The sequence below is a fragment of the Eptatretus burgeri genome, chromosome 5 (assembly GCF_056783735.1).
Source record: "Eptatretus burgeri isolate ZD-2024b chromosome 5, Ebu_testis_v1, whole genome shotgun sequence".
Lineage (NCBI taxonomy): Eukaryota > Metazoa > Chordata > Myxini > Myxiniformes > Myxinidae > Eptatretus > Eptatretus burgeri.
In genome coordinates, this window is record NC_140965.1 from 77,325,198 (window position 1) to 77,334,744 (window position 9,547).

The 9,547-nt window shown below is 42.6% G+C and overlaps 1 pseudogene; it reads left to right on the top strand.

Annotated features, from left to right (window-relative positions):
* The first annotated feature begins 8,740 nt into the window (after positions 1-8,740).
* Positions 8,741-8,881, top strand: LOC147026742 (signal recognition particle RNA; annotated as a pseudogene).
* The last annotated feature ends 666 nt before the right edge of the window (positions 8,882-9,547 follow it).

Below are 9,547 nucleotides of genomic sequence, written 5' to 3' on the forward strand. Positions count from 1 at the left end.
CTACGGTTCACAATATATAATACATTACTTCCTTTCCAAGAAACTTGAACACAGAAATGGACCATTCTGCCCATCAAGCCTGCACAACGGTTGCCAACCTACGGCAGTTTTTTATTTACAGTAAAGGCTCGAGGAAGAGCTACAACACTGAACAGATCATGACACAACAGGACAAAAGGAACAGTAGAGTATTGTGGGGGGGGGGGGACCATATTAACTATGATACTGATAAAAACCATATTCACTCTCTCCACTCTGTCGCAGAGCATCGATGCCTCCAAAGCAGCTTCCTGAGCAAAGGTTCACTTCCTTACCTTACTTACTCTTCCTCAGTTTCCTTACTTTTCATGTTACGTTATCAAAAGCATGTCAACTTATATTCAAGTTTTTACCCTTTTATTACACTTTATCTACAATCAGTGTCACTTTGAGAGATGAATGGAATGAGTATATACAGCCAATGTGATCTTTTCAAGCATCTTACCTGTGAAGGATAGTAGTATTAAACACTGCTATTTGAGCTGGTTTCTACGTTCATTTTCACACACGTTGGTTGTCAACTCATTGGACAGGTGCCATAAGGTGGAACAGAGCCTTCACAGAGCCCAACATATTCACCTTATTTAACATAGGATCATGTTTCGAGAAACAAGTTGTAATGTTATGCTGGAATCAATCTAGTAGCCCTGTGCTGTACCCTCAGTATGGCAGCTATTTGTCCTTCCTGAGTTATGGTGACCAAAACTGCACGTAATATTCTAGATGGGGCCTCACTAAATGTTCAAGTACATAAGTTTTAAGAAAGTAATCATTTAAAGATCGTTGAAACAATCCAGAAACTTAGCGCGACGGAAGCAGTTTTATACATCACCCTGATGGCCTTACACACTTTAATAAGATGACATTGAGTCGCAGTTTAGTCTCATGTCTCGTACGTACATAACCATATTGGAAGAGTCTACTTCACCTGATAGTTTCCTTCTCACATGCCATGCCCTCTCATATATATATATATATATATATATATATATACACACACAAACACACACACACACACACACGAAGTAGATGCACCCGGCTTTGCCCGGGTACTTTTTGAATGAATTTAATCTTCTGTACATAGGTCTGATGCGACCCCAGGATCAGTTCCCAATTGGGCCACGGCAGTCATAGCTGAAGGGGGGTGGTGAGGGAGAAACACCCCCCCCCCCGGCCGAGGGGCCTCACCACCTCGCCTATAACCTTCCTGGGGCCAGTTCCGACATTTTTTGTTTCAGAGGTTTCCTCCCACCTTTCACCATTCAGGAGATTAGTGAGTGCAGACAAACACACAAACAAACAAAAACTTCAAATTATAGATATAGATACAGATATATATATATATATATATATATATATATATATATATATATATATATATATATATATATATATATATATATATATATATATATATATATATATATATATATATATATATATATCCACTGTCTTTTCCACCACATTATCTAGCATGTTAAATTAGTTATTCATGCCTGTTGTGCCCTTTATGACATCGCTAAAAAAAATACGTTTCCTATTTGCAATTTGTCACTGGCTGACACCAATACAATTTTTTTATAACTTACCCTATATGCATCAAAAAACTCCATATATCGAACAAAGTTTGAAATGGAGCACCTCGCCACCATTAGAGCATTTACATTGCATCAGATGTGGCAATTAGTGTGAATTGTTACTCCTAGCTTCTCGGCTCTGATGGAAGACGCCATTTGCATTTTTGCCAGCCCCATCCCTATCCCGTTTAGAATCCTGTGTGAGTACAGGTAACTTGCTCATGATTTTGCAGTCAGTCTACAAAAATTACCTTACTCGGTTACTAGCAAGACCATGTGCGCCCTGCAGAAGTCTGGGGGAGTGTGAGGGTGATAAACCAAGGAAAAGGAAGAGGGAAAGACCAGAAGGGGGGGGTAAAGAACAGAGAGGCCACCAACCTGTCTGCGATGTTACAGTTAGCCCAGACACTCAGATTCATCGTGGGAGATCCGAATGATTTTGAAGGCTTTGGTTTCCACGGCATCCAAGGTGTGCGGAAGGGGCACCTGGCCAAAGGGGACAGCAGTAGTCTACCGAGCTGCAGACGAAGAACTTGTAAGCTGAGAAGAGTTCAATTTGCCAAGGAAAGTCTTTTCCCGACTGAGAATGCCTCGTTGGCAGCTTTCAGCATATGTTGTTGCTGAGGTGAATGAAAGGGTGGGAGGATGAAAAATAGCCATTGGTACATGGCACGGTGCTGCATTGGTGGGATACCATGGGGGTAGGTGCATGTTTATCTGCTTATATGGAGCTAATTCTGTCTATGGAAGTTTAATTCAGGTATAATTTTATAACTACGAGTTTAACCGGTATTAAAGCATGAAGTTCTAAATGAAATGTAATAATTAATCTTGGAGTCCTGAGCCTCGCGTTGCTTTCCCTAATAATAGTTACGAATGTTACTTTAATCTCGTGGAAATAAAAAGTCCATGAGATGGCTCTACACTTGAAGCCAAGCACGGTATATCATACGCCGAGCATTCAATAAGTCTGAATAACCAGTTACACTAACAATAGTCCAAGTAGGCACACCAACTTAAAAAAATATATATTATATACTCTGTGTACATAATTAGCAAGAAAATATATAAACAGTTTTATTTACAGATCGTTAGACTTTTCTTGATACGTCTTAGACTTAGATTTGTAGAAAAATTCAAACGCCCAAATTACATCTTAAAATTACAAACCATTACAGAATGCCCAACCCCAGTGCGCAGGGTTCTTTTTTATTGCACAGACGAGGCCAAACAAAATGAGTGCAACGAGCTTAAGGCAGTACTGCCAACATGAATTACCCTGCATGTGGTCTGATGCTGACACCCGCTCACGTCCACAAAACACACCAAACTTCATGAATCTTTCAAGGCCGCTTTGGAAAGCTGCTCACTCGCTCAAATTGTACAAAGGTCCAATGAGCCCTCAATGGACCTGTCTGCAGCCAAAAAGGGCTACACTTAATACCCAGGCCTGTTGAGATTTGCATGTACTAAAAGTGTTGGGCTCGGCCTGAACTAACACATTCGGATTTAAATTTTATTTTGTCTTCAACAAAACTCTTTGTTTATTTGTTTCAGACAAGAAAAAGTAATATATCCTTGCAATCAAACAAAATGTTATCTTCCAGGAATAATTTCAATATCATTGCAATGGCATGATTTAGTTGCTGAAACCATTGTATTATAATTGGTGAGAAATGATAACGTCATAGAAGGGTGATTGTTTGCACAATGGAGGATTGTTGTGTTTAAATAAGCCAGGTACCGTGAACCAAAATCACAGTGCACGTTCAAGTATCTTTGTTATTAATTTTGTGCTAGCCTCTCCAATAAGATCACAAACGTGATTTGAGATGGATGGATGAGTATACCAGATCAGAAAACAAAAGTCGATCAACGGGAGGTGGAATCATGAAATGATGTGGCCGGCAACAACAACTACAACAGCAACAAGAACACAATGCATTTTGCATAATTCATATTGTCTGTTTTAACGGAAATAAATGGCACTTGACGGAAAACGGCGTTTGTACTTTTTTTTGCAAGATTTTAAAGGTTGTAGAAAAAAAAAGAAGTAAATTCCAGGAAATTAAAGATGTCCAAAATGATTTGCAATTCAAGAATACACAAGCTTGTTCATTTTGCTCAGTGGATAGAATTAAACGAATTTGATGGGAGCATTCATCTATATATTACTAAAACTCTCATCTTGTGTATATATGTATGTTCCTGAAATACAGCCAAAACGGTACATGATAGCGCAAAATGTTTAGTGCCACCTTACTCACCATTCTCCTGCGGTGTGCAGTATCAAGTTTCGTTCAAATCGGGCAACGAAAAAATTATTAAAAGATCAATTCCCCATTCAGTGAAGTACTCTTCAGGAGTATTTGATCAATGCAAACAACCTCAGCGGTATAGTTCTCTGGAGCTATCTTTCTTTTTCTTGAAATGATTTTTTCATCAACCGCTGTCACAACGGGAACCCAACGGGTTCACGGGCCGTCTAGTAATGGTTAAATGCAAAGCATTTTCTCGTTTCATCAAATTCCAACATCGTTATTCTTTCCTGACAGTACAAGGCATTGGGGGAGAATTATTGGCTGAAGGCCACTGATGTTTTTGGCCCTCTATAGGTTAGTGCAGGTGGTTGGAATTTGCCCAGGGTGCCGGCAATAGCTCGCTAACTGTTTGCGAAGGACACCGTAACATCTTTAACGTCCACCAACTAATCTCAGCAGACGGGGCGCCCAATGTTACTAATCCACCCTGACATCTCCACATGCACTCAACTAACGGTGGTGGATGGGATGTTCAGTTTAACGTCCCTCCGAAGAACAGCACAGGCATTGATGCCTCACCCTGTCTGCGAAACACCAAGATGAGAGTTTATTGCTGACTCAAGATTCAAATCCAGGATAGACAGCTCAGAGGTGAGTTTTTATACCACTATGCTGTTCTGCCAGTCCACGTTGGGGTGGTAAAAGAAAGGCTGAACATGGTGGCTGAGAACAAAGCTTTGGACGTAACGACTCGTGCAATTCCAGTAGCATACTGATTCTTTGGGTAGATCGAGCTGCCAGTCATTCACCCCCTTTCATGCACAATGGCAATGCTTAAAGAAGATTTGCCAATTATTTTTGATTATCAGGAATCGGTGCATGGTTAGGGAAAAAAAAGACATTCTGGTGTTGGTTACATGTATTTCCAAGGTCTCCAAGGCATGGTCATGGGGCATTGGTTTCTGCCTTGCTTGGCTCTAAGAATGAAGAATGTCCCACCAAGGCCTAAAGGTCTACCACTCGCACTCGGTCAATATGGGGTTGCAATGAAATTGAACATCTTGGAAATGCACATTTTAACCAGGATTGCTTCATTATGTTCACAAATATCTGTGATTATTTGATAAAGGAAGTCATTATAAAGCACTCGCAGGAAGGTGGTACACCTGACATTGCCAGGTGCTGTTCTCATCCTGTTGGTATTTTGAGATAATTAAAGTTTTTTTTTTTGTGGGGGCTTAGAACACTTCCCTACACCCACGAAGGAATGGGGTCAGGGATCATTTAATATGACCTTTCACATCGCTACAAAGGCTTAGACAATTGAGCGATCAGAAAAAAAAAATGCAATTTTCTTTTTCAAAATTTTCAATTATTATTATGTATTTTTTTTGCCCTGAAACACTCGTGGGCACTCACTGATGAACCTCTGAAAATTTGACGAGGATCCGTTTGCCCATCTCAAAGTAAAACTGTGACACACACACACACACACACACACACACATCTCTTACGACTATAAATAACGGTTTGTTTGCGTTGTTGCCTCCAGAAATAGGATTTACAAACCTGATGCTTATCCCAGATGAATCTCACTCCCCGGCCAGCTCCTCAAACAATCACATACAGATACCATACAACATAAGGCAAGCGTGAGGTCCTATGCCTGGTGTTGGCTTAATGGTTAGGGTGGTGGGCTTGGGATCCAGAGTTCAAATCCTGCTTGGCCATTGAATTAATACCAGGGGTGGGGGGTTGATCCTTCTGAGGTTGCCAAAATGAGTGCTGGGATAACTGAGCCATTGGAGCATCCATCCTTCGTCGGAGTTGTGACCTGTCCGGGATTGTGCCCAATAGCCCATGAGACTGCTTTAGCAGTACTGATGCTCTGTCTGTGCAGCGTATGATCCCAATGGATGGATGGTGAGGTCCTGTCGACCCGTGTTTGGGAAGGGGTGGTGTTTGGGCAATATAAATTAACAAGATTTTGGTGTTGTCAGGACAAGTCCTGAAAGATTCGCTCTGTGGCATTTCAGCTGTTGGATCAGATCTCTCCAATGATTGCAAGAGCTGTCAGTTTGTGCCAATGGGAGCAGCTTCAACTGTGAACCTATGTGGGATTAACCCTTTTAGTAGGGAACCCACGTCATCCTGCTTGTAAAGAAGGAGCGGGGGTGGGTTAGAGAGATGAGAGGGAGAAATGCATTTTAAGCACTGGGAACTGCTTGGATTGGTCCGCTATGCACAGACAGGATTGCTTCATTCTAAGACCCTATGCATGGTGCATCAGGTGCATCGAACACTGCCTCCATCTGTCTGTCAATCAGTCCAAGCACAGAACAGTCTGAAAATGCATCGTATTCACGATAAAAATGGCTTGGTGTTGGCTTAGCGGTTAGGGTAGGGGTGGCTGGGTAAGATCTTCGGGTCTTGAGTTCAAGTCCCCCATCAAGCCGTTGAAATAACACCAGGTGGGTGGACTGGCCTGTCATCCTTCCGAGGTCAGCAAAATGAGTCCCAGCTTAAAGTTCGGTACCTTACAGTTGACGTAGAAAGCTGAAATTCCGCGTGCCAATGGACATTGAAGCCGATACGCCAGGAAAAATCACAGAACCGTCGGAAAACATCTGTTAATGAAAATATAAATAAATGGAAAAAAAAAACAACAAATACAGGTGAGTGACCCAAGACAAAGGGGAAGCAAGGTTCGTTATTGCTTACAACGTCTAAGCATACCCTGCTAGTATAGATATATAATTAAACTTTGTATACAATATACCCAGTTATACTTTTGGCCAGTTTTGGACATCCACCAGTATAATATAGAACATTTTCAATGCACCGCGTACCATCACCCCTACTTTATTGATAAATTACATTGTGAACTGTAAAATCTGTTTAATTAAATATTATTAAAATGAGTGAAATACTTTTAAATGTAACAGCCATTTATATCAGGCATATTTTCACTTCTCTCATTTTTTTATAGTTTTGGTGTTTTGTATGCAGCCTGTGGCTGCTGGTTGCATCATTTTCTGGAAGTACAGCTGTGCTGCTGATGTAGTACCCCTGTTACCATTAATATGTCAGTCTGTCAGCCAGTGAGTTAGTGAATCAATAGTTAGAATGAGTTTCAATATATATATATATATATATATATATATATATATATATATATATATATATATATATATATATATATATATATATATATATATATATATATATATATATATATATATATATATATATATATATTGTTACGGCTGTGGAAATTTGCATTACACCATAAAGGACCCTCAGGTGAGATATGTTCATAAGTACATGTGTAGTTAGCCCAAATGCGTTGTATAGAGGGAATTTATGTGATCCATCCGGGCTGCGACGCTTTGAGTTAGTCGTTTTTCTTTTTTCTATCTTTTATTTCAAACAAACCACACTCAACAACTACGCCACCGCCACTATCTACGCTACCACATCTTCGCCACTACGTCCGCTTCGGAACGGCAAACAAGGGCGCCAGGGAAGGAGTTGTGAGGACGCGCGGGTTTTCCCGCCTGTTTTTCCCCCGCGCTTGGTATGAAGGAAGAGGGGAGGGCAGCTTGCTGGCGATTGGTGGATGACCAGCGTGAGGCGGTCGGGGAGAGGGAACGACCCTCTTCGAGAACCCTCTCGAAGGAGGGTAGAGCCGAAAACGGGGGCGGAGTGAAGGGCGGAGCCCCGGGCTATTAAAGTCGGACACGGGCGGAGCGCTTGGGGTGCTCTTGCTCTCTTCATCTTCGTCTCCTCTGCGTGGTGGCCGCTGGCCTGGTCTTCTGTGGTGCGGTCCCGAGACCCCACTGGCGGGACGGAGCATCTGCCATGCCCCACACCACGACCTCGAGCAACCACATCCCCCCTCCCCCGCCTTTCTATCCGCGCTGAGATAGCGCCGAAAACCTCGTCCGTGGCGTCGAGCGGCCAACACGTGCCGGCGCGGGGCACGCTGGAGAGGACTCGCCTATCACGCCAGGTATCGGAGTCACGGCCAGGCGCGACCACACCGACGGACGTGGGAGAGGGACTCGACGGCCCAAAGGGAAGTCACCATTTTCTTTTCGGGGTTTTTGTATGGATCTTGTGGCACCGTGTCTCGTAAAGTAGAACTGTTTTAGTGTTGCCGTGTGTACGCGTATTCGGTTGTAGCTCTGCATCGTTTCTTTTGTTTTAATTGCTATATGTGCATTTTTCATTACTCTATGACTGTAAATATGTGCCTTCCATGCTTGTCTGTGTGTGTGTGAATAAAAATGCTTGCTTATTGAACTGTTCCCGCTTTGCTTCGTGTCTTTTCCTTTTTTATTGACCCTCCATCTTGCTTCACGTAAAGGGTTTGTAGTGGGTGCAAGATCCCGGTAATTAATCTGAACCGTCAAAGCTGACGATAACACCGCTCGGTTATCACTGTAGCACGGAACGGACCGCTTAAGCGGTTCGTGTCCAGAGTCAGCCTGTGGCGTGGTATGATCGTCCGGTCGACCATCCGCGCAGGTACTTAGGTAGATCGAATTTGGCGAGCGACCCTATCCTGCGCGGGTGGGCAATTGGCACGATCGTGGTCGGGTTAAACTCCCACCCGTGACTGGATCCCGGCGTTGTTCCAAGAGGGTCACGACAGAATTGTCCGTCCGGTGGGCGACGTGCCGCGATTCGAGTTACGTGGCCATCCGCACGTCAGCGGGCGCGAATTCGCAAATACATATATATATATATATATATATATATATGTATATATATATATATATATATATATATATATATATATATATATATATATATATATGTATATATATGTATATATATACATACATATTAGCAGGGTATACTGGGCGTAGTGGTGTGCGCCTGTAATCCAGCTACTCGGAGGCTTGGGTTGGAGGATCGCTTGAGGATGGGAGCCCTGTGCTGAGCCATGCTCTGAGAGGGTGTAGGGCAGCCTGGCATCATGGCGAAACCCAATCCTTATCCCTGTGTCGTAAGAGGCGACCAGGGTTGCGTCAGGAAGGGCATATAGCGTAAAACCTATGCCAAATCAGTATGCGGATCATAACGGATGATCCGCTGCGGCGACCCATAACGGGAGCAGCCAAAAGACGAACAATACAACATATACATATTAGCAGGGTGTCCTTACATATTGTGTAGGTATGCAAGGAAAACAGACACAGGTCGAGGCCATTCAGCCCATCATGCCTGTGTGAACAACACACTAATTTATCTACACAAGATTCAAAAAAGAAAATGCAATTTTTTTTTTTTAATATATCTATTTTAAGATTTTGTCGTTTTGTAATGTTTTTTCTCCCCCTCCCCCTCAGAGGAGGGGGCATGGGCTTGATTAAAAACACACATCATCAACCACACAACACCCCTTGAGGAGACCCCCACCAACAGCATTCCATGCACACAATCACCCATCAATGCTCAAACTACTTAAAAGTCCTATCAACATCCCCATACCCCTCTATCTCCATAACTTCCAGGTACCTACCTAATTCTAAGTTAAACTTATCTCCTGTTTCTGCTGCCACTGCCTTTCCAGGGAGACTATTCCATGCATTAACTACTCTCTGAGTGAAAGTCCCCTTCCTTACTACCTTCTTAACTCTCCTCTTCTTTACTCTCAGGCTA